Below are 26,644 nucleotides of genomic sequence, written 5' to 3'. Positions count from 1 at the left end.
AGTTAAACTTTATTTTTCGTCAATTATCTCTGTATGTGAATGTTTTCAGCCAATAATCTTTGTATGGATGGCGTTTATTGACGAGACAAAACTTTGTCCAGCGTTGAATGCCGATTGACAGAACCTGCCATTAATGAGTTTCCCCTAACTAGTACTCGTTTACCTCTCATGATCTAATCTTTATAAGCTTAACTGCATAAAGCTGACATCAGTCGCTAGGCAACGTTGTCCGCGGCTCCTAGTTTGTGTCTAGTCCATAGCGCTACCAGCAACGGAAGTCGCCGCCTTAAAGTTTTTAAGGGGGGCCGCGGGGCTAGGGGAGGGGAGGGAAGGGTTCGAAGGAGGGGTTGGAAGGAGCCGATAAGGGTCAAGCAAAAGTCTTGAAGCAGCGCCAGCGGTTGCACTCGAAAAGAACCCAGGCGAACAGAACCTCTTTTAGCAGCAACAAATCGCCCAATTAATAGCAAGTCGTACTGCCCAGCTGCTGGCCACAGCAGCTTTCTCAAATAAAGAAGCAAGCAAACCATTATCGACAGGCTGGCTTTAGGTCAATGAAAATGGGAAGCACAGGAGCGGTGGCATTGGCATCGAGAGATATCGTCTAGTAACAAATTCTGCTCGCAAGGTTCACTTCCCAGTTGAACAGACTGAGACCATAGGGGATACCGAGTTTTCGGTTCGACGCCCGGCGTGTTGAACGGGGAGGAACGTTAAACGTGGTGCCTAACTCAAGGGGTTGAAACATATTTAGCCAGTTTTCACTAGTCAGCGACTTCAGCCCTTCAGAGAGAAATATGTTGCAGCGTCACAGAAATGGCCTACGGTAGTATGCAGGCGAAGCATGTATCCAGTGGGCCTGGAGACAAGAAAGGCTCGATTGATTTTGTTTTTGCTGCATCTCTTGCTGCGACAGACAGGATCCATGATGGTTGCAGTTTCTTTCTTATGACTTTTGTTGGGTAGATTGAACTAGATCTTCTGATCTGGGTACATGCTCCCGAGTGAAGATCTAGTTGATAAACAGTAAATACAGATTCAATGAGAGATTCGATTTTAGGGTACCAATCTGGCCTTGGGATAAGTGCCTCCTGTTTAATGTCGCCTATAAGGCACGCATGACTTACTTGCAAGAGGTGGCCACGATGTGTAGAGTATTAATCAACAATTCAGAACAATAGTTCGTTGTGCGCCGCCTATTTGAGGTAGATGAGGTAACTACATACAACTTAGTAGTGTAACTCGAAGAATGGCGAAATGCATGGACACACTAAGCTATCTCAGAAACGTTCTCTGTCTATTAGTATCGTGCCCCCCGCGTGCTGATCGTTTGCATCGCTAGTACATAAACGTATCTAGCACAGACAAGACCCGTTGCTATTTACCGCTTGTTCAGAACTTGTTTTCGTCGAAGCGCTGTTGGTCCCGACGCGCGCGAGGTGCTCCTCGCACGTTACCTGAGGAACCGCGCAAAATCAACAGTAAAGGAGCGTGCAGCGAGGAACCGGACGAGCGGGACACACACCGTAACTAATTCCCATCATCAGTAACACCGCCAACGCCACCATCGTACGCAATTCGCCTCAAGCGTTGTTGAACCCCACGCTGCAATTAAAACAGCCTTCTCCTACTTGAAACTGTTGGCTACAGTCAAGGAAGCCCTAGCGTCCCTACCCTGGTACCACTAGCGCTGAACCGTTCAATCGTCTCTCCTGCAGGAAATCGGCCGACTCCTGCGCTAACGAAACGCGACCGCGGGAGATCGAAACACTCGAGTGTTCATAGGCTGGGGCTGAGATGCTGTCGTATGTCAACGGGCAAGGAGGGCATATCGTATAGGATAAACCTAACAGAGGACGGCGGCTGTAATAGCAGCAACATAACAACAACAGTAGAAGCGACAAGTTTAATGCACATGAAAATTAACTGCTCTACATACTACGGCACTGATTATTAGTGGCTGTGCTCACCGACGCTCTCACTAACAGAACTTCGTCTGCTGCTGGCGTCTGTATAAGTACCGCAAGACATTTCTAGCAGAGTGGTTATCGGGAAACGTCGTCATCGTGGCAAACAGACATTAACACACTCCTTAGCTTCCTTTTTGTTTCTCCTCTCTCTTTCCTTCTCTCCCTCCTCTTTCTTTCCTTCTCTCGCTAGTGCGCGCTTTTTCTTATAGTGAAGCTGCGCACTGCACCGCGGGCAGGTATTGAAGTGTATATAGGCGTCCAGCATATCGGTGTATATACATACGAGAAGAAGCTGAAGTTTGAGAGGCGCCGGGAAGGTGGATTGCTTTTGACACCACATATGTCTCGACGCCTATGAAGGCGCGGGATAGAAACGAAACTGGCGTTATTATTATAAACTTGCGTGCAGAATTGCACGCCTAGTGCATGTGTATGTCTGGAAGACTAATGGAAACGAACGCTAGGGTAAAAAGAGATGTGCTTCTAACCTATTTAACAAATACGCCAAACGATCTTGCACCAGCCGCGTAGATGAGAACGTACGAGAGAGGGCGATGGGGGTCTTCATATTTATTGGCAAATAATTTTTTTCGGACTTGATTCATTCTTGACGGACTAATTACAGAAGGCAGTGGTTAGCTGTTGGTACTTGTTGCCAGTGTAAGTTCGCTGAACTTAATATCTTGCTAAGTTTACTAGAAAGAATTGTTCTAAGGACGAACGGTCGTCCGTTATCTCCGAGCCATTTAATGAAGGCCGCTGAGTTCGCAGCACGCTTTCGAGTTCAGCGTTTTCTTTATCATTATTTGACACGATGACCACCGTAGGTCCGTGCCATCAGCTAATGTTCTTCAGTTAATAATGTTACACATAAAAAACACATCCATTAAGCTCACCATTCATTTAGAAGCGCACCCCAAGACAAAAATAAGCTGGCGATCAAACACGTAATTATATAGCTTTTCCTATGTTTCCCTCGAGTTCGGCGTCCTTTTTGACTAACGCTTTAAGACATAAAGAACCAAAAAGATACTATCTAGTTAGTTAAGTCAGTCGGTCGTAAATGTACATCTGCATATTTGAGAGAACCGGTACTAAAACTGCACTAAAAAAAAGAACGAATAATAACAAACTGTAAATAATTTTTTCGATGCATTCGGTCTTTTGAAATTTGCTGCCCATTGGCGTCTTCCATCTTGTTGACAACTTCTTTCGCTAGATAAATAATGGGTATCTTACGTAAATCAGCTCGCTTTGACCACCCTGCCAACAGTTACTTGGAGACTTCGTTTGGACGATAGCAGCGATATCTATCTGCTGACATGGTACGATTCTCCGGATAAGAGAAAGAAAATTACCGATCACAATGATACGCAACGATGTCTGCAACTGCCCTGTTAAGTTTTTGTCAATTCTGAAATATGAAATGTTGTCTACTTCTGTTCTACAGCTCTGATCTGTTGCTACTGTTATTGAAAGTGGTAAACGTACGTGCCGCGCGTCACGCTCCTCCCGCTGTGCGCATTTCAAAAGAACAGACTTTGGTAATCCTTAATTTAGAGATGGGAGTGCCCTTCATCGAATGGACCTTGAACGCGTCGCCTTTCATTTTATACATCGGCGTATAGCGACGGCGCGCGTTGCCAGTGGGCCACTAGCCGTTCACGGAACAGACCCAAGTGCGTCGACTGGGGTAAGGCAGCGTGTCAAAAAAGTAAGAAAAAAAAAGCACCGCAAACCGCTCGCTGATTGTCGTGTTGTTCTGCCGACATGAGATCAGAAGCCTTTCGTACTTCTGACCCGTTTCTGATCGGGCGAAGTGTTGTTTTACGTAAGCTACCGGTTCTATTCAGAATTTACGACGGCAGTCGGGATATATGGCGCGTTGTAGTTTTTACTTTATAGTACTTTGAATTAATTCGCTTTTATTTTGACGCAATGCCAAGAATAAAAGTTGTTCATGGGGCAACGGCGACCGGCATCCGTGTCCTATTCGGAAATGGTGAGTTTAATTGAATCAGACCCATTTTTTTAGTTAATGACCAGAGACATAGATGGGAAAGTGGCTCGTCGTGCAAGTTCGCTATTGTACGCTGTATGCTACTCATATAGAATTATTGAGCAAAGCATTGCGTTCTCTATCGGCGATCGATTCTGATTGTATTATATGTAATAATAGATTCTGAATAAGTACTATCGTTTAGCCCATCTGCGCGTGTATAACGAGCAGCCAGTCATTGACCCGGGCATTTTGAATCAATGGTAATGTCGCCCGTCGTCCACTAATTGCGAGCGATCTGTGAAAAAAGGATTTGCGACATGAAAAAGGAATGCCGTGGATAGTATACAGAGAACTGTAATTATGTATAAGCAACCCGTACGATTCGTGTGATCTGGGACCGTACGGAGGTGAACAGCAGCGGTTCTGACATTAACCAACTCGTACCCCCGTATAAGTGCTCTAAAATATGTTTTGTCAGTCGGCGTAACAACCGTACAAGGACTATATCAAATAAAACCTATCGTAGAACCAAATGAGCGGTACGTAAACAAAAGGTACAAGTTTAATAACCGTGGACAGTACAAGGAACCCATCGTCTTTGAACTAGCCATAGGTCAGCGTGCAAATGCCACATCGCCTGCCCGATGCACGATGATACGTGGGTCTGTCGAGGGGTTATTAGGCTAGTGGTAAGGTGAAGTTACTTTTAGATCAAGAAAAACATAGAATCGTGCGTTGTGTTTCTTTAAAAGTCATTGATCTTTTCCGTAGCTTTTTGCGTCTGATTGTTGATTGCTCATGTGTCAAAACTTGCGAATGACTTTTAATGTTTACTCTTTAAAAAATGGGTTCACGTTGGTATAGGAAGTTCTGTGAGATGAAAATTTTCGTTAAACTTTAACATTATAATGAATATAATTCGAAATGCCCATGCCAGCATCTATACCATTCATTATTGGGTTAGGTAATAGAAACGCGAGAGTGAATGTGTTCGGTATGCATTTCGTCACAAACACCTGATAACGCCCAGCAGACTCCTGCCCACAGCGTTGAACTGTGTGATAGCTTCTCCCCAGAGTAGTCCCACCAGGCCTGGCGACTGTTGCTGGACGAAGCATCTTTGATTAAATTTGCTTCTATCAAACTCTAGCCCAAGGAAGACATTGCGGACCTGGGAGCATTGAGACTAGACGATGCCGGCGGAGCTGGGTGTGGCAGTGTGGTTTCCGCCTCAACAGCGAAAAGAACCTGGGTATATAACACAGCGCGCATCCAAAAAGGCCCAGCCATGCATATACATTCCCCACTTGTTTCGCGGCCACACGCCGTATCTTACCGTTGCTTAGCTTTTAAAGTCAGACGCGCCAAAAACATCCATGGCTAATATTACCTAACCATAATTTTATTTTAGGCTCAAGGTGAGATAAAAAAAACATCTCAAAATAGATGGATGGGTCGGAGAAGCCATGCCACAAAAAACTAGTTTCAGCTAGTGCCATTTTCTAACAACCGAAGAATGTTACATTTCTTGGTCTTATTTTTAGTGCAGTATACAAGGACGTCTTGTACCATCAAATAGTAAATTGCAGCACGACTGTCTGACATTGATTTCCACGAAGGGCACTTTTTGCTTGTAATAGACAAAATTTTAAATAGCGCTATTGCGTCGCATTTATATAAAATACACAATTAACGTTATAGTTGCCAGGCTAATACAGTATTTCTTAAAGTAGGACAATTCCGGACAACGGAATTCGGCAAAGCGATACGCTTATGTACCTTTGCGATGGATTCCAGAGCAGATGTTTCCTACCATAAGGAAGCTTTCCTATGGGGCAGCACATATTACCCCTAACCCCCAAAACAGTGGTTGGCCTAAGTCAGTGTTCGGAAGTGACTTTGAGCCTTTCCCCTCGAAAACGGAAAGAGTATTAAGTTGGCTCCCAAAAAAAGGAACATACCGCTTGACCGACATCACCTAGAGAAGGCCTTTGATTAATAATACCTCCAACAAGTTCTCCAACATGTTCTGATGATCGCACGATCAGCAGCGGTTCTCGAATGGTGAGACTTGACTCGAATGCACGACATGGGTGTATATAGAGATCTGCAGAATAAACGGTTAGTTCCTGTGAAAGTGGTGGCGGCCGTTAAGGAAGCGCGTGCATCTCAGAATGAGAAGCAGACACTACCTGGTAAAGCTTGTGGATGTTTCACGTGATGCGCCTTAGCGGACGTTGGAAACGAGAACGGCATCGGCTCGGTGCGCTACTCTAATAGTTATTTATTTACGTCGTTCGCTTACTCCCTCTAGTTATAACAAAAGCAGACTTGTAGAGATTTTCAAAGAGGAACGCGTTGCCCACCCCACGTGTGGCACGCTCATCTAGCGGCATTTGAGAGTCTAGCGGTTTTATATGCCTAGCCAAGTTGCTTATGGGTCTACCGTGGATTTTATCTACACTGAGGTTAAATGGGACGGTCTAGGTTGGCTATCAAAGAAAGCAGAATTAGAACGATTAAAATAAGGGTGGGGTTATCGACGATTTCGATGCTCATTATACAGTAAGTGAATTGGAAAAACCAAAGACTTTGATAAAACTCGGTTGAAGCCTATGCAAATTGAAATAGCGAGATTGGAAGAAAAATCATATGTTGATGTTTTATGTAGCAGTAGTAATGCAGACAATAGGAAAAAAATGCGCCGAGTCCTACGATTTCCGGTCGTAGACCTTCGGAGAAACTAGTCCGATACGTGAACTGCTGCAGCTGGAAAATACAATGTTATTATTTTTTGTCCGTCTCTTGGCAGGATTATTGACATAGAAGTGCCCGCTGTAGCGTTTTTATTATGTTAAATATATCATTTACGCTATCAGGGCCAGCTCGAAATAACCGAACTGTACAATAGGACAAATCTCACATAAAAAAAACAATGTATTAGTTTTTTCTACAGACACGCGGCAAAATATCAAGGTCATCTAAATACTAAAAATTGTTTGGATTTGCTGCCAAAGCTTATGTTTTGCTACATAAATACCAGTTGAATAACGAGTGCGGATCAGATTGTGATACTCGGTCCTTGATTGCTGAACTTAAACGGCCATGTTTTTTACCATGGCGATGCCCATTCCACTGATAGGTAGCGCCAACGTTGAGGCGGCGTCCACGCGTTGTTGGTTCTATTTTTCCAATGGACAAATCTCAAAGTTACGGCCTCACACAATGTTTAAACTAATTTATTTGTTGTTACAAGCGTCTACCTCGAAGGTAATCAATCCTCGAGTTGCGCTAGATGTGCTTATTTACTATATCACCTAAAAAACTTGTTCATCCTACTGTGTCCTAAACGGCTAACGGAATTTGATTTTACACAAATATTGCTCCTATAGTAGTGATTTGGGCCTTTGCAAAAAAGAGGCTCCCAAACCTGCGTCGTTTTTTACCCGATGAACAGACTGTCATACAGTCATAAACGTTAATGGGTTTGTTGTGTTCTCGAGTTAAACTGAGCTAGAGAATTTGTTTGACTGCTATGTCAATATAGAGCACTAATTGCTGTATATGGTGTATATGTAGAAAAAATCCACACCCCAGTTGTTGTAATATGTGACGCACATAAACGAACTCAATAATATCTGGGTAATAGTTTTTTTTTTGTTTATCGACATTGGACCGTTAACTCATTCATTGTGCCCAAATTTCTAGCCATTCCCTCTAAACCCCCGCGATATAATGATTTCTATTCATTAGACGGACCATTTTATATTACCGTCCAGCGTTTTGATTGAATGACTCAGCCCCTGAGACCTTCTAACGATGCTGCGCGCACAGGGTGCGCCGATTCAATTCCAAGTCCCTTCTCGAAACATTAAACAAAGCCTGAAACGGGCCCTCAGAATCTCGAGCAACGTGCATTACGCTACTTGCCAGAGTTAGTTCAAACTTACGTTGGCGAGCCTCGAAAAAGCAGAGCGAATGCATCCAAAGATCTCTTAGAAAAGAACAACAGACCTATGATTAGCTTCTCATAGGACTACAGCGCCTTTTTGAACACATTGCCCAGGTTCGGAGTCACAGAATACAGATAGGCTAACAGGCGTGTAAAACGTAAGAAGCAATGGGATTTCACTATGTATGATAATGAGATGGGGGACTATTGAAGCATATATTGATATTGCGATGTGGTCAGAGGGTGTATTCCATAAATGGTATTTATTTGATCACTAACCTTAGGCGACGTCCAGTAGGCCCCTCCTACTTCCAAGGCCCCAGCAATTTATACAAATACAGCTGAGTCCCTTTTTCACTCATTCATTTGTACTGGCTTTTTTGTACGTCATTAGCCGCCAGCCCTCAGCTGTAGCAGATAAGGTATTGGCCACCAAACAGTTTCAAACCTAACCAACAAATGCGGGCAGATGAAATCTTTGGTGACGAGCTATATACATGAACCTCACTCTTCCTCCGCACCCCTTAAAGAGACATTCAGAATCCCAGGTGTAACCCCTGGTGAAGAATAGACGTAGCTGCCCATTGTGTCGGACAACGAAAACCTGGACGTCAGGGGACTTCGGTCGAAGTACGGCGATCCGGCGAAGCTATAAAGCTGTTTCGTGTCGCTTCTATGTTGAATTTTTTATCACTAGCCTCTCGGCTAACGTTTCTTGCTGTGCTCTTTGTAGAAGTCCCTCGAAAAGAGGAGCCAAGTTTGTGGCCTGAAAATGCAGGTCCTTTAGCGGTAATACCAACGGTCATTGTCATGGAAACGGTTCAAACTGGACAGCCGAATGATTTCGAAATAAAAGTTTGAAGTATTGCAGCTTCTAGTGGCACTGTGTTAATTGAGGGGTTTCGCATTAGACCGCTCATCATGCCCTTTTCCAACATCAAAAAAACTGTCTGCGTCCGGTTTCGAACCCACAACGCAACTCACTTCCCGCATAGTTTAGTAGCGCTATTACTGCAATTTGCAGGGCATGCTTTGTCAAAATAGACGATGACTTCAGTGTTGAAATACGTGTGAGTGTATGTAGCGATGAAGAAGTTAAAACAAATAGAATTATGCTACTAATAGAAACGTGGCCAATTGTCGCCTTAGGAATTACTTACTAAAGGTGTCCATTCGTAGCTACGGGAAGATGTATTGTTCAAGCTTATCGTTTTGACTAATTGCCTTGCAAAGTGTTAGTGCTACTTTTATACTATGTCATAGATATGAGACAGTATAAAAGTGATAGTATATAATTATGGCAAGGTCTAATTTGAACACCAAATCTGCATATGTATGTTCCCATCGTACGGACTGCTACACGAATGAAGCTCGACTTAGTGCCTAGTTTACGTTAACGCAAACAAGATCCGTGTGTTTGGGTTCGCTCATGCAGACATTCCCCTACTCGCCTCAAACGTGGACGAGCTTCATAGACATACACAGACTCGGATCCGACTCCGTAATCAGGTTGGTTGCCGTTACTTCGACTATTTAAGCTTGGCGAGGATTGAGTGTTAGAAGCGGATAATTATAGACGGGAACCGCTGTGACGAAGTACATTACACAGCGTTTGGCCCCGTCTATCTGTTTGTCTGTTGGAAAGAGCGTGTTGCATATATTCGAAAAGGCTTTGCCCTAATTAGCAGTCGCTGATCGAGGGGCTGCGTATGATACTGTTATTATGAGGATTATCAGTTCGCCTACGGTAGGGCGAAACGGTCGAAGGCACAGAACAAATACGAATTCTAGTTAGCGTATGACCGACTTGAAGTAGCCATTATTTGTCGCCACGTTTTGCCATAGTCGATTCGTCACGTCGTTGCGCGTCCTGTTTTTTTCAGGCATAAGCTGCGATGACAATGCGTTCGGCGCCAACGTGCAGAGATGATACGAGCCTAAGAAGCGAGTGAAGGTACCATTTTGTAATCTCATTTATAAACGTTAAGATGTTGTATAGATATCGAAGGTATAGAGTTAAGGCATCATTGAGGGTAGTCCCCACGAGGGCGTGCATATTCAACTTCGTCCGTGTGTGAGACAAATAAGATGTGAACACAGTTATGTACGAGATACTTAATGCAGGGTAGCTGTAAAAGAAACAGATGCAATCAGATAGTATTTAACTTCAGACAGAAAACTCCAGACCCTTTAACGTGTTACTTTCTACGTTCGGTCTTACCATCTTAGTCTTCCGCTCTATCTTGAGGTAGATATTGCTTCCTGTAGATTGACTTTTCACTATGTCGCCGCTGCTGCTTGCTGTTTTTTTTTGCAATTCGGCGACAACCTCTGTCGATTGCCTCGGCTGGTGTTAGAGGTCATTAGGCCGCAATCGTGTCTTCAGTTGTCTAGCCTTCCATATGCAATACAGGTTGGGAACTAAGCCTTGTCCATTCTGGGATGTCACATGAAACGCGTTCGAGGTGGTGTTCAGTATCGCCTACCAATAAAAAAAGCATTGAACCCATTTGAGAGGTAAGTAGACCCGTCGTGAAAATATGCAAGTACTAAATAGCGAGGCGAACGATAGTAATGGGCTTAATCGTCCAGGGCTTTTGGCCTGGACTGGGGGTACGATTCAGCCGTACTATTGACTCGTAAACGATCGTACATAGTGGCGTAACTATGTATGTAGACGCCACTATAGTCCTGCTGTAACGTAAAGAAGTGATTCGCGTAAGCGAACATGCTACCTGTATTTAAAATTTGCACAAATATTTGAAGATCGGTTGACTATTGATTGTTTACGATTGTATGACTGCAGTAGATCGTACGTAGATAACCTAGGGGCAACATATATAGTGCTTTGTAAAAGATTGCATCTGCATCGTATGGAACATCGGTTTTTGTACTAACACTAGATAACATGTTCGTATCAAAATGCTGCATTGACTATGGGCATTCTTAGTTACGGGTTGGAGCAATATCATTGAAGTTCAAGTTCATTTTGGTCAGAAGCCTTTCTTTTGTCCTGTAGATTGATACGTCGAAGTTGCTGAACTTCGTCTGGAAGCTCTTTCGTAATATTTTTCACCATCTTAGCTATTGAAGATGTGCGGTGTAGTTCGTCGGAACAGTCTTGCTTAATAGATTTCGGCGGCGTACTGGTTCTAAGAAGAATAAAAATGTGCGTACTGCTGCAGACCGATGCTACGGTGATTTTGGGTAAATCGAAGAATCTGTTTGTCCGAAACTAAAGTGTCGACCTAACCTGCCTTCCAAGTTCGATCTGCTAATAGAGCCTATCTTCAGAAATAGGACAATTCAAAGTCGTACTGGAGCAGTCAAATATTTTCTGAGTCTTAGCGGGATGCCACTGATGGTCATGCGTTGACAACAGTGGTTGGCAGCTAATAATGAAATGTCTACGAGCTTTATGTCCGATTGGCATTATATCGAATGGCCGGCTACTACCAATACGAAACGCCTGAATTCGAGTCTGGACCACCATGTGTCCCTAGGATTACCACTATCTACCTAATACGGTTGGCACCAGCATGGAGATGCTGGCCCGTAACCATTAAACGAATCATTTAAGGTCACATAAACGATATCCGAAAATTGAAAGTGTAACTTGCAAATAGGCACACGCTTAGGATTGCGTTAATCTTTTTGTTACTATTCTTGTCTTGTCTGAATACTCTTCACTATTAATTATTATTATGAAAATCATGGATTATTCGTATGACAAGACGATTTATTCTTCTCTGCTCTAGAGAAATTGGAAGGGTTCAAAAGTCCAATGTTGCTCTATCTTCCAGCTGCTTCCTCTTCATAGCAGCTGTGTTAAGGCCTACGATAAGCAAAACTAGTTGTATCTAGCTCGTTTGCATTATTCTGATCAGATAAGTCGTCGTTGTTCCTATATTGATGCGGCAACGGGCCCATGTAGGCGCGAAACACACTTCCCTTGTCAACAGGACGAAAGAGGGCTGTTGATACGCTACCCGAATTGCGATGAAAAAGAGACAATTTGCCCTGTCGCCCGTACCGTTCACGCCTTCGGAGACAAACTAATAACAACCCGGCGGAATTACATTTGCAAAGTGTAGACAAACGCCGTCGGCGGTTCGAGCCGGCAGCGTGGATAGCCAAGGGCCCGGCCTTATGGTACGTGAGGGAAAAGCGCTTACCTTTGCAAACCAACACAATTCTGAGAGCTATAGATATTTCATATAGCGGCTGAAAACTTACTATCTCTACCAAACAACTGACGGAACGATGAACGCGTGTAGCGAAACGCGTCAACAAGCAAACTACTCTTGGTGTTCGTCCTTCCATTGCGTCTGCCTATCAATGCAAGCGGCGGATCATCGCTTATAGTCAGTAGCACGGGCTCCGTATTGTAGTTGACTGGGGGTAGCGTGCGCTCGTGTACCGGCGTCTAGTAATTCTTACTCTTCAGTCGAGATGAATATTAACTAGCTGATTCCAACCGAGTGGCCTCTGACGGCTCTATGTCGTCCAGCTTTCTTTCATGACCTCGCATATTACTCAATTTTGCTGATCTGTCTGTCGGCGACTAAGGCCTTGTCTAAATTTCGTACATATATTGATACCCGTTAGCTCAAACAAACATACAACGGAACAAAGGGAATCCGGAAAACCTAACGTACTATATATAATCGATAGATAATTTTAAGTAACATTTATTGCACGATGTTGTTTTGTGACAGTAGAACTAATGGCAAGAGCTTGCCACCATTCATGGCGCGTTTGTTCGCACCTTTAAAGTGGATGTGGATGATGATTTATTTGCTAGACAATAATGATAAGAGCCCTCAAACAAGGTTGTTCTCTTACTCATAGCTTTGCGAGTGGAAAGTCAGGGTTACGAATAGTGCTAATCCTGTATTCAACGGGTTGGTATCGGGGATTTCATGGGCGAACGCAGTGTTCTAGTGTTATTTGCACTGTTGTTGGCAAGCCAATATGGATGCGTCTGGTTCGACTAACCTGATCAATTAGGTTCTAATTTGTAGCAGGTCTGAGTGTTCAGCTACCGTCGAAGTACGTGAAACCATTGTAATAATGGGCGTGACTTTTTTTTTAATGATAGTCTTCTCTGTTCAAAGACATCGTACGGAACGGCTTGATTTTCCAGAGCGACCATTCTCGAGTAATTCTAGTGCCTGTTTTTAACTACCCATCTTAGAGCCACTTGTAATGTGCTACAAACTTGTGTGTGCGAGTGTATCCGGCTTGTTCGTATTGTACCAATCAAGATTAACTACTTCTCTGGTACAACAAGCGTCCCGTTATTGCAACGTCGTATAAAAATAGTAGTTTGGTAACTATTTGTCGTCATTCTCTGCGAACTGGTGCAAAAACAATCAATCCGGTTTTGTAATGAGGATTTGACCGTTCATTTCGTCTGAAATACGATTTACGGAACTTCTGTGGCTTCAGTGATCTTTCTGACTTCGTCGTCGTTGAGGGTGAGGTACGACGTCGTAGTAGATGCATCGACGATCAAAGCAAACTTGGCGCTGTCTATCTATCGGAAGCTGCTAATTTGGATGTTCGTAACTTCAAGCCAGTAGACCCCTTTTCCTTCAATATTTGCAGAAGATAACTACTTGGTAGGTTTGACAGCAGCCGCTTTGGACTTCGGCAGTACAAGCGAATACGCTCTGATGCACCAATGGTGAATTTGCTGGCCAAATATGCCACATTTGAGTTTCGTGTAATACTTCGTCGCTTACCTATTAGGTTGCGTTACCTCGAAGATGCTGCGTGCTGCCAGGCTGATGTGAGATGCGCTGGGTTCCATCTTTTACCTTTTAGAAATCCCCTCAATGCTGAGTGGCTGATCTATGGCGGCATATCATTGAACATGTGTCATGCTTATTCAGCTGGTGATCTAAAAGCCTAACAGCTTCGCGCTGGCGAACGAGTTAAAGCTGTCAACCTTGACTATGCTGGATGTGAAAGTAGTGAAAATCAGGGATGCTTTGAATTCGACGTTTCTTGTTTGCACTAAGGGACAATTTTAGCCGATGAGGCCCTTAGCTTGAGGTATGCTGATACAGTTTTCCTCTGAATCTTGTCAAATGTAATCATTATCGGCCTTCCTCAAGTTAAACATTTTGTCTCGAAATCACTTTGTCGTTCTTGAGAACTGCAAATTTCACATTGACAGCTATTTACATGGCTAGTACCGACCCAGAATAGCTTCGACGCCTGCCCTCCGCCGACCTTCGCGCTTCATCACATCTCAAGAATTATCCCTATTAGCAGGCTTATCTTGAGTTCATTTATTTATCCCTGACTTTGTTTCATTTTTGTTTTTGCTTTCTTTCTATCGGCTAGCTCAAATCTCTTGATCCGTTATTCCATCGGCAAATTAGTCTATTTGGGGGAACGTTCCCCATTGCCAACAGTATTAGACTAAATCCCCTATTGCACAGCAGTATATACATCTATTTACTTAATATGCTTAGTGGTAGGTGTGCTTTATTGTCACGTCAGTTGAGACACAATGGCTTTCATAATACATAAGAAGAAATACATAAGGCGCACGCCGAACATTCGCTGGTTGGCTAAGACTTGGATCGACGTAAAGCGCCACCTATGAAAAATATAACTTCGTTCCCTGCATCTCGCACATCGTCTTTGGTCGTTTCTCGCCGCACTTCTAGCCAGCCTGAGCATAACTTGCAAATTAACTATGCAAATGCAGTCTAGCGAAAACGCTGCGATGCGTCTCACGGATGGTCGCTGCGCCATCATCCAAGCTCTCTTCACAGCGCCCGTTAACGCCCGCAAACGCGGGATGGGATGGGAAGTTGATTCGGTTTTGTTGCTTTTTCCGCGTGCGGTTGTCCCCTTTGCTCTGAGCCTGGTAACCCTTTAATTCGCCCGCCCCTCCGCCCATTATTACCCCTTGCATGATTCCGGTTGCAACCCTGCTAGGTGGCGACGATGCCCCTGTTGTCTATGACTGTCTCACAAACAGGAAGTATGAACATAGGGTCGAGGGATAAAAACGAACGGTAGTCTCGTGTGTGTGTCTGCCTTTATGAAAGTTAAAGAAAATATAGCTAATCTATAGCTTAGTTCCAATGGATTGTTGATATCCGACGGCTGTGACAGCAGAAGCAAGTTGTGGATTGGGGGAGTACGTACAAATGTTCAGGAAGGAGCGGCGTTGGAAATGGTTTCATTTATTCTGGCGCCGGCATCGTCTGTTCGCCATAAAACATCACAGACGCGGTGGCATCATGCCATTACTGCCTCTATGTTCTACTGTATTGGGTATATGAAAGTGTGTTATTGCTGTTGTCCAACGTTTTTCGGATTTGGTATTGTTCAATCAGCTTACTATTAAAGACAGTAGACATACAAGTGACAGGCGTAGCCCGTGGGGTCGTGTGGCAAATTCACTTGCCTCGAGATGTTTATCTCACACTAATACGCGTTTATATTCTAGATGAACGCAATGTTTAGATCCATTGGCGAGTCAACCATCTGCTGGGAAGTTAATATTTGCTTTCATACAGATTTTCAGCCACTGAACTACGCCAGCATCGGATCGTCCAGATAAGTCCAGTTTCTATAAAGCCTTTTACCTTTACCTATATGAAAATATAGGTAAAGTTTCCCAGACGCTTTGAGAGCCGCGCGAATCGTTCACAACATACTTGCGGGAGACGCAGCTTCAATCAATTCACCCGCCTACATGCTTTAGCAATGTAGGCTAGCTCAAGATAGTTACAATACTCGAGTTGTAATTGCAACGAAAACAATTTCTATGTTTCTTTTTCCTTCATCAGCTTGTTTGCTGGCTTTCTTTAGCCATTTAACTCAAATTCCTCATACTCTATGTATAGTCTGCGCCCATAACTAACTGCTACTGCTCACTGGCCATGTGCCCACTGAGCCGCCTACCCATATGCGCGTATAGTCAAGCATATGCTGAGCTACCGCCTCGAAAAATATTCGAGTTGGCTGTTGTGGCTGGCTCCAACCAAAGCGACCTACTTCGGGCTCGCAGTGGTCCCTCGCAGAGTTGGCTCGAACGAGTGGGAATGCTTCTAGCCAGTTGCAGTAGACGCAGTAGTTCATAGGCGCAAAGGAACGACTGCTTTTGCCTATATCAAGCAGCGGGCAAGCACACACGCACTCGCAGACAGACACATTAGGTGTTCTGCAGGCTACTGCCACATAGTGTTTGCCTCCGGGGCGACTATGGAACTAACGGCAGTGGGGCTTTCCGCGTGCGTTGGTCTCGCGCAGTGGCTACGGTGGCCGCTGTTGGTTGCTGATGATTCAAAGTCCAAAGAGAGTCAGCAGGGCTGAAGAGGTTTGGTCAGCGGCTTTACGAGCAGACCGCTGCAGATTGTAGCGTCTGTGGGTGCTTACGGAACGCCGGAACCCTTAAGGCCTCCAGAGAAAGCGTAAAGGCGTCGTAGAGCCTCTGAGCAAAAACGTCCCCTCAATAACCTGCAGGAGGTTACTGGTAGGCAGAGCCTACTAGCAAGCTGGACTGGCAAGCTCAATTTTCATTAACTTAATCGGACGAAGTCTCTCCACCAGCAGCAGTAGTAGTAGCTGCAGCAGCAACTAACTCACCCCACATTTTACCCCAACCACTTCACCAGTCCAGCCACGCCAAACTATTGGACTGAGTCTTTACCCCTTTATTTCATCTACTGCTCACGCAGTGGCAGGGGGACTAGCGAAGAGGGGGGAGAGGGACTGCTTGTACCGGGGTGCTCTGGCCGAAGGTCCCACATGAGCAGCGTATCCGCTTGGGACTGCCGCAAGAAAGGGGCAATTATGGGGAGGATATAGAACCACATACACTTCTATGCACTCGTCCTCGTCTACATGCCCTTCCGTCGTAGAATGCTAGATCTCGTCCTTCTTTGCCTTACCCCCTTTGCCCGCGTGAGGTTTCTCCTCGAAGCCTCGCTGCCTTCAGCAGAAGAAGCTCGGCACGCATCTCTGCCATGCTGCGAGTAAAATGAAAGAAAGCATTTTCCTGCTTACCCGCACACGATTTCACATGCATCTACATACGTATGCGTTATAGAAGCTGCAGTAGAGAAGTACTAGTAGCGGAGGCAACAGCAGAGGTAGTACCCTGCACCCCTGCTGTAGCAAACGCTGAACCTTTCAGTAGCATGGGATTAGCATAGTAGATACCTCTCTTTGACGCCAAACACCGAACAGCAACAGAAGGCGTCAACGGCGGCATCAGAAACAGCGAAACCGATAGCGGCAGTAACTTTATATTGAAATAGTCTAAATTGTCCGTCTCTATCCTTGTTTTCACCATAACTAATCTCGTTTTATTTGCTCTAGAATTGTTTGCTATTTTGTCTTACTTTCATTTGGCTGTGGGCAAAGGGATCTTTTACTGGCCCATAACGCTAAATAGCTCACAATGTTTAATCCCTCTCCTCAACTAGGGCGCTTCAGACCTAGTTCTTCATTAGCGATAGCAGCGGCTGCGGCAGCAGCCGATAAGGCCTATGTACATCTTTTTAAGAAACGTATGCTTTCGCTACCGCCGCCACTGCCCGAGTCCACCACTTTTTTTTAGTGCTGCGAACTCCGTTGCAGGACCAAATCCCCAGGGCTGCGTCGCTTGACATCCTTTTACCAGCCTGATCCCCCGGGTGTGGGGATTGTCGCCTGCGCTCAGGCTAAGTGGCTACCCCAATTGCACTGCAAAGACAGCGTTCTCCTGCCGTCGCCAGGCATTGCCGTACCACAGAAAACAAGTAGAAAATTACCTTCCCAAAATAGCGCTATATTCTTGCCGGCGTTCTTCAGCCTCACCAGCTGGAAACTGGAGAAGGTTAGCGTAAGAAGCCTGGCTTAGGGCCTCTGTCACTTTATCGTCATCGTTGTACTTAGCTTTTGAGGTTTAAGAACATCCCATTTTCGTAGAACGTACGATGTCCGTCACAATTTATTGTTGCCTTTTCAGTCTATTTTTTTCTGTTACTTTCCTTTGAAGACTCCCCAAAATTATCTTTTTTTTTGCTAAAAGAACATAAGCAGCAGAGTCTGGTGCTATTAGCTTCCTACGGGTAATGGCAACAAGCAGATATTGAGTCATTAGAGCTTGTTAGCAAGATCTAACAAAATTAGGATTTTATTGAAAAACGAATATATATTTAGTCAATTAAGTGAAGGGCATATAATAAAACTTTGCTGGATAGTTTCTTTTATTTAGGTCTATGGATAGTATGCGCTCAGAGGATGCGAGGCTTCCCTGTCTGAAATTAACGCATATTATTATATACAATCTTAGGAGCTGGATATCAATTCTCCTTACAATTTTCTGCAATACTACAAACAATCTTTTTCAAACCGTACAGATTAATGAAAAGGCATTAGTAATCAATACTTCTATACAACCCTGGCAAAAATCTAATATGTCAATTTTTGGATTTCTATCAGAGACGGAGTCTTACCAAAATTTCATTACTCATGTCGCTTGCTTAAGTCAGTCTAGGGCCTCATTGTAGGTTTAAACTAACTGTAGACCGATTACTCCCATGTACGTTAAGTAGAAACGTAGAAATAAGAGTATATGATGAAACTGGTGCCCGTGAGTACTTCATAGCGGAACAGTAAATATATAGTTTGGTAAGACTTTAGTAAATAACACCGTTGCTTCGCTTAAACAATTGATCTGCCCTCAGATCGGTAAGAGAGCGTTGATTTGCAGATGATTTCTACAGCTGTCTTCGAATGTTCGTTGACAAGCGTCGCACGCACTTTCTGTGAGGCTAACATCTCTGCACAGCAGTTGCGGAACGACAATCTCTAAAGAGCCCGCAGCTCTGCATCCCTATATATATATATATATAATACTGTCTGCACACACGTCGCAAAGGCTTCCCGCGAGACTTTCGAACGATTCGAAATGTGACTGCACTTTTATTTTCCACCAGGAACCAATTCGACTACATCCCCAACCGCTGTCTGATGGACTTGTGCGTGCAAAACTTATCTCACCTCTTGCCAACCGCCGAAACCTACTCCGGTTTAGCGATGTTCTTCGTGTTCGATTCAGCTCCTACCTTTCTGAGCACCCTATGGCTACCGTGATGGTAGACTTTTGATGAACTCGCTTAATTGCACCTGCGTCGAAATGCCAACCGCTAACTTCAGTCGCGTATTCACTTCAGCAAGTTGGAGGTACTTTTAGCGGGGTTCGCGAAGAGGGAAACGAAAGAGAGCGAGAAGGTCATGGTGCTCCAGCAGTAGGATCAGCAGCTGGAGAAGCGGTAGTTGATGGGAATTGCATCCATAGAGCAGCCACAGGTGCTTCGAGATCGGGGAATTGCTAGTGTATGATTTCTGTCCCCTTTGTGTTGGTTTTGATGTGAACTTATCTACTATTTGAAAAAAAAACTATGTAAAATTTAACTAAACAATTTCGTTGGAATAGGTACTTCGAAGCTGCTAGAAAGAGGATCTTTGTCGTCGACTTTCGAGTGCGCCCCAAAATCTACCTCAGCGTTTGTCTAGTTTGCCCTTTTGCCTTCTTTTTCTGTATGATGTAGAGCGACAGGCTGCATTCGCTTATACTTTTCCCGTAGATTGCCCAAAAACTATCGCGTGACACACAGAGAATATCACGACTAAATGTATTTACTATCATTCCATACACTCTACGCGGGCGCTCAGACATAGAAAGCCAATTCTCAATCGGTCGTCTTATTCAGCCCCTTTATTCCTTATTGCTAAAGTCAAGAAATTTTCTATGTTCTTCTCATTTGTTGTCTGCATAGCTAATCATTCAAACTTGCCTAATAACGACAATTTACGAAACATCAGCAGAACGAGAGTAAAACTGAAATGGGTACAAATCCACTTATTTGTAGCGATTCGAATATATGGACCGCTGCAGACCTGTGACCTGTCCACCCGGAGCTCGGGACTGGGTCTGAGAACAGGGCCAGCAATAGAACGAGCTCTATGTCGAGTTCGACCTAGGCCACATTAAAGCAAGCGAATAGAAAGTTTATAGACGGGCCGAGTTGTTATGCTTGGTAAAGGCTTACGGGTCCACATACCCTTTTTCGTTATTGAGAGGCTGTGTATGTCCCCTCCGTTAATTGAGAGCTCGCATTCATGCTTTCATCCTGACATCATTCAGATGATCATTCCCGCTTTTCCAGTACTTCATTGCCAACAGCATTTCTCCAACTCCAATGCACTTGGCCCATACCACTCTTCGTTCTGTAAGCTTGCCGTAACATTGTATTCCCCCCCCCCCCCCCCGGCCGGGGTTGTTACTACCCAGACCTACGTTCGCACCTCTCTTTCTCTAACGATTCTTTTCCCTCACTGTGCCTCCTTCGGACTTCGGTCAGTACGGGTGGAGGGGGGAGTAAAAATAGTTCGTACATATGTTAATTAAGGCTATTTTCAAAAGTTTCCTTCACCAACAGTAGCAAAGGTAGGATCGCGTTGGCCAGCACCAGCAGCACATGGAAGTCCAACGTTGTGCTATTGGGACCACGACAGCATTAACACTGATAGCTCTGGCTGGCTCTGCTCCTATTCGAATGTCCACTACAATCAAGTGGCAGTTTCGAGGAAGCGGCGAGGTACCGATAGACTGACTGTAAATAGGCTGATAAAACAAGAGGTGTTTCATTTCCCCTGTGAACAAGCTACCGATGCCGGCGTGATAGCACTGTCGCTGCGGGTGCCGAAACGCTGGGCGTCTGTGTGTGTATGTTTGATTGTTCGAGTTTGTGGAGCGCGTGGCTATACTGATGGCAACATTCGAAGAGACAAAGTTTTAGCGTCTACGACATATAAAAGAGGAAAGGACGACAGAATGCTACGCTGATAAGGGGCATCTAAACGATGAAACTAGTTACGAAGGTGGCCAGTACGGCTCATTGCCGCCTGATCGACGTACGTGCCGACAATAGATGAGTTTGCCGGTCTAATTGGACCCTATCCTTAGCACTGATTTCTCATGAACAGCCCAGCTATCCAGTGGGATAATGACTACTAGCTAAAATTATTAAAACTCGATAAAGCAATGTTATTAACAAACAGAGAGCATCGGCTGTATTGATTTTGGTTGAAAAAATGAAATGTATCAGGTACATTTCAACCTTCGACGTTTCGAAAACCATCTTAAAACATAGCATAAGTTAAGCAAGTTTTTGCAATTAAATGTATCGACCAGTATTTTTTTACAGCAATTATTACATTAATGACCTAAAAGATCCGTATCGTGGATAGGTTATACGTTCAATATATAGAAGCTGGTACCTATTCTTAAATTAGGTTCAAATCTAACCAATGCCGCACTGCATCTCACCCCAACTCTCTACCGATTATGGTAATTTCGCAAATGACTACAAGTGCTACTAGCTTTTGCAGCTGTGCAAAAATGTGTAATGAAGATATCTTTTTAAATCGCTATTAAAAATGTTTCATCTGAACACTAACAGAAAAATAACTTGCGTTTTCTTTCGAGTTATGGTTTCTGTTTTTGATTAACTTTATCCGTGTAAAATTTTATCTTGAACTTACATTTATCGAATCTATTTATTGCTCATAACATTTACAAATAGCCAGATTCTTATATTGTAGTATTCACTGGACGGTACAGTTCAAGTGGCGTTTGTCTGAAGGGCAAACCTGCCCTTTTCGCTCAACAACAGCCAAGGTTTTTTTCAATTGCGCGTAGAATCCTATCTTACCCGACCGTGCACGTATTTAGCCACTGCTACTATTTATATGGTCCTTAACTGTTGTATTTCCGGCATGCCTATGATTTCCCTGTGAAAATCGCTTGAAGGGGCTACAACCACTCGTTCTGGTGCCCTTTCTGAACTGCGGTTGCGACCGACAAGCAGGTGATTCTCACATGGCTTCCGCCGCGGCCACACGCAATGATCCCATTTAAATTTCCCGCCAACCTCACTGGGGCGTTACATTTGAAAACAGTAGTGGCTAAACGTGCATATGCACGTGCCTCATCTGATTTATGGTTCATAGGGCAACGTCTATGATGAGTCTCCTTGCTGTTAACAGCTACTAGACGGTGTGGCCTCTTTTCCAAATAGCGACATCACTTTGTCTTTGCTTTGGGCGCGGGTCGAATTCGAAAATGAGGTTTCTTGGAAATCGAAACTTGGGAAAGTTTCTATAGGGGCTATCCCCAACTTTAAAGGTGCGCATTCAGCATTTCACCAGTCTTGTTGCTGGTCGCCGATCTTGGTGCTAGCGTTTTGAATTACGATCAACATCAAATAATGAATCGGTAATATGGGTTCCGTGCAATTGCGGCACCGTAGTCGTTGGGCAAAGTTCTCCTTGAAGCGTTATGCTTTGCACGCTATAGCCGGTACAGGGGCATCGCTCGTGCGACCGCGATGATGTAGACGTTTTAGCGGGAATACAGAAGCAAGCGTCTGGTTTGTAGGGGACTTTAGGAATTGGGTGTTTCATGGCGCTTACCCCATCATTTCACGATAGACAGACGACGCCCTATCGCTACGCCTGTTCCCTGCGGCTGCGGTCGGGTCTATATTCTCTCTCCTTTTACTTTATTCTCTGCCTTTACACTTGCTTTGTTGGCACTGCCCATTAACAAACCCATATTACAGATGTTGACGGAGTGGATGGGGAAGCGCCTCAACAGCAGAACGGGAGAAGTAAAAATTAGTAAATGACTACCTGCAATACCTAGCGACCCCCAGCTGGCGAAACTAATCAGTGAAAACATCGCAACTGATGATATATGTACATATGTAGTACATATCACAGTATAGCCTAGTGCGCCCAAAAGCAAGATATACACACCCTAATGGCTACATGTTATTTTTATTTTATGATACTAGATAATATTAACACGTGGTGTGGCCTGTTAGTCGTAGCATGTAGTGAGGTTAATGATCATATTCGGGATTATTATGGACAGATTAAGAGACGTCTTAGTTGCTTATCGATAATTCGTATCGTACATGCACTATTATTGAGTTTCCCTAATTTGAGGGGGTAAGTGTTGGTGTCATATATATTACTCCTTTATATTAAGGTATGTAAACATACAACAAATTATCTTTCGCATATCTTATCTAGTCCATATGCGGGGCGTAAGTCTTCACCTCTATACATGATCCCCATCGAAAGAGCCGCTCAGGGCAAAGCGAGAAGTTTGTAAAACTGAAGTGATAATTCCTACATACTTCGCTTCAAAATCTCCTCTAATTGTCTCGCATTTTCTCTTATTTCCGACGTGTGTACCACATTAATGTCTCCACACCAACTGTCCCAAGTGGCGCGACGACTCTGCCATGTCACTACGTCTAACTGCTGAGTCGACAATTATTCGAGTGCAGTTTCATGCTCTCCCCCGCACCCCTTGGTGACTAAAACTATCCAATTTTTATACCCCGTTGAGCTCTTCCCCCGAGACAACCCCTACACGTTGTGGACTTGCTACGGCCCCACAGCCACCATTCGTGCGCTTGCGCGATCTAGGCATTCGTCCACTTCATTGTATAGAGTTCTAAAATTACTCTAGAACTGCCACTGAGTTTTGGCCTCCACACTCATTCATATCGCCAATCTCAAACGCATCGCATCGGCTGGCTGACGTAAATGAGAAATGAGAAAATTAGCGCATTACGATTCGTTGATAACTACTACTTTTATTATTACAAGGCCACACGAGGCCGGAGCCTGTTTTCTGTCTTTCTCGCTGTTTCTCCTTCTCTGTCATAGCTGCCAGCGAATATAGGTGGGCGGAGAGAGGTTCAAAAGGGACACGGATCGGGGCTAACATGAAAGTACTTACAGGGGTAGCCACAATGGGAGTGGGTTCTATCGAGGCTCAGGCGCCTCCCGATGCCCCCAACAACGAAACTTTCCCCGTTTCGGGATATATGGTACATATACATATCGGTCAAACTTTCTGATAACAAATGCATCCGACTGTCTGTTAGATGCGCGTTGCCATCGCGTTATTGGGAATAAGTGTTTGGGGGGGAAGAGGCAAAACGAAGTCTTCTTAATAGAGACTAAGGAAAATATACATCCAATCTTGCTGCGATAATTATCTATTTCGAAGCATCTGTCTCTACTCTGATAGTAAGAAAAGCCGCGTATCTTCACTGGCAGTGTGGTTATATGATTTGAAACCGGTGAACGAGCTCACCCAATATGATCGAACTAACAAGTTGATTCTTGTTGTCTAGACGTTTATAAAAGCTAAATTAATCCGGTGGAAGTTTAACCGACTTTTGTATTGCAGTTCAGCCGACAAGGGCGACTTAATTTAACAACGAAAGACCTAAAACAGAGATAACGCGTAAGCTGAAGGTTTCGGTCCTTTTTGTTATTATTAAATAACTGAAGGAGATGATGGAACCTATCACGGACCAATTGGCTCGACGCTTAAGAAAAAATGTGCGTCACAGTCAAGATTTAATTCTGCCGCTTTTTTTCTTACGAATATTCATCTCTATTGATACATCAAAGGTACCTCAGGTTTAGTAATCTCTGTGTCCGGAAGAGCAGTCAACTATTCTGGGTAGCTCTCGCAAATGACGAGAAGCAACTACGTCTCTAGCCATGCCCGTGGGCAAACGCCGGGTAAGACACGAAAGATGGCAGAAGGAAACAGAAGGGAATGCACGATGCAGTGATTTGAAAGCGAATATGTCTAACGGGTTTGAGGAATTTTCACGCTTAATAAATACGCATACGAATTGCGTCTCGACTGTAGGTAGAGTCGTGGACCATGAGAAGAATAGGCTATATTTGGCCTATTCCGCAGTCCCTCCTTAACTTAGCTGTACTGGTTATAATACAGGCAGTGCGTATTCTAGAGGAATCTGACGATGCCGAAGTCGTAACGTTTACAGAATCAAGGCGAACTGTCAAGCACAGTCTTGTTGCCAGCATTTCTAAGACATGATGGATAAGCCATTCCAGAGGTTCTGAAGTACGTGAGTTAAGTTAAAGTGTGCGCCTGCATTGTCGGTATGGGCCCCCTCTATCGAATAGGAAAAGTTGTAACAGCGAAATATGGATAGATGTGAACAGGCAAATCGCTTAAATGTCAACGGAATGATACAAGAAACCCTAAAGCTTGCTTGAGTTTATTTCAGGTTGACTTTATAATCAGTCAGAGTTGTGAATTCCGATTCCAAACGTCCGATGCCAAATGACATTTTTTAATAAAAGGCTTCGCATTATCGGAAACAACATTAAAAAAAAAACATAATCGTTTAAAAGCATGTTATCTCGCATCTATACATGTACATGAATATCCAAGTGTTTCAATTTCAGTAGATCGTCCTTAAATCCGACAGTATTTTGGCGTCATTTAAATAACAGAGGCACGACGCAAAATAGGATCGGGATTGCAAACTGCCGAAGAAATTGCGAGAAGGACATCGTATTTAATAACTCTATCCTTGTGGGGTCTCTTCTTCTACTTCAGGATATCGTTCCTGGCAGGCGTTACTTCTCAGGCCGGAATCTAAACTTGTCGACGCACCTTCTGCCTGTACCGTATGGCCCCAAACGCGAACAGCTGTTGGAGATGCTGGTCGATCGACGTTCACTGTTTACTACAGAGATACAGTTACGCTCTCAAAGCAGTTATTGCAGTATCTAGGGGGAACCGGCACTCCGTCCACTTACCTATCCCAACCCTATAATTTTCACAATGCATGCAACGCCAGTCTCTACGCGATCACTAGGCCTGAACGGCCGACAAAATCTTTTTCGGGAGTTCCTGTTTACAAGACGAATCGGCCTGGTAGACGGTGGCCATGCAGCCAATTTCCTGTTAGCTAGAGACTGAATTGAGACTTATTTATTAATGCCACTAAATCTAGGGTGCCAGAGATATGGTGCAGGGAACAAGTGTAAGCCAATAGTTCAATAGATATATTTGATGATGGAAAAAAAAGTTTGTTTCGGGCGCTATTAAGTTTCGACCGGTCATTTCAATTCGTTGCATTTATTACCACTTTACTTTAGCTAAAGCACGCAACCTGGACTCATAAAATGGGCAAAAAATTTAAAATGTATTAATTACAAGGTATTTTAAATGTGTCACTAAGCAGCTCTGTAAGAAAAAATAATAACGAGAAAAAAAAAAAAAAAAAGATCAAAAACAATTTCTTCCAACCGACCGTAATCTAGTTTACTTCAATTCAAATAAATGTCTGCGGTTTCCTTTCTCGATCCCAATGTAGCACACATATATAAATCGAAACAATAAACAAACGCCCAGTTTGCTGATTTAATTCTCTATCAAATTTCCGCTTATCATTTTATTGTCTTTCTTCGTTGTCGTCGCCATCGTGCCGTTACTTCGTTATCTTTCTTGGTCGTACTCGGTACCACCTGCGACGCTCTAGTTAACAGTTTTCGTCGAAACTCCATTTTCGACGTCGTCGAAATTGGTCGCTGGCAGCCTCATATACTTCAGACTATATTTGAAGCTCCGTCTGTCGATATCACAGTGGTTCTCATCGATCATTTCAGTGTTTCCACACAGCCCATATTGTATATATATATACATACTATAGGTATGACAAACAAACGAGCGTTTGTCACTTAACGTTCTTTAGACGTCTCTGAATTGCACGCGCGAGTCTATCTTGATTATTATAGCGTTGAATAAATATACACGAATTTTATCTAGGAGAAGATTAACGCTCAATA

At 43.9% G+C, this 26,644-nt stretch overlaps 1 protein-coding gene across 7 annotated transcripts in view; it reads left to right on the top strand.

Annotated features, from left to right (window-relative positions):
- Positions 1 to 26,644, top strand: part of LOC111249558 (uncharacterized) — a 214,974-nt gene that overhangs the window by 80,099 nt on the left and 108,231 nt on the right. The window contains exon 3 of one of the 7 annotated variants that reach the window (XM_086986855.1): positions 9,805 to 9,875. The exons of the other annotated variants lie outside the window; for them this stretch is intronic. The gene's annotated coding sequence lies outside the window, so the exon portion shown is untranslated. The remainder of the gene's footprint in view (positions 1 to 9,804; positions 9,876 to 26,644) is intronic. 7 annotated transcript variants of the gene reach the window in all.

This window comes from Varroa destructor, unplaced genomic scaffold (assembly GCF_002443255.2).
Source record: "Varroa destructor unplaced genomic scaffold, Vdes_3.0 BEIS01000004.1, whole genome shotgun sequence".
Classification (NCBI taxonomy): Eukaryota; Metazoa; Arthropoda; class Arachnida; order Mesostigmata; family Varroidae; genus Varroa; species Varroa destructor.
The sequence above is the reverse complement of the archived record's forward strand: the minus strand, read 5'-3'. Positions and strand labels throughout refer to the sequence as shown.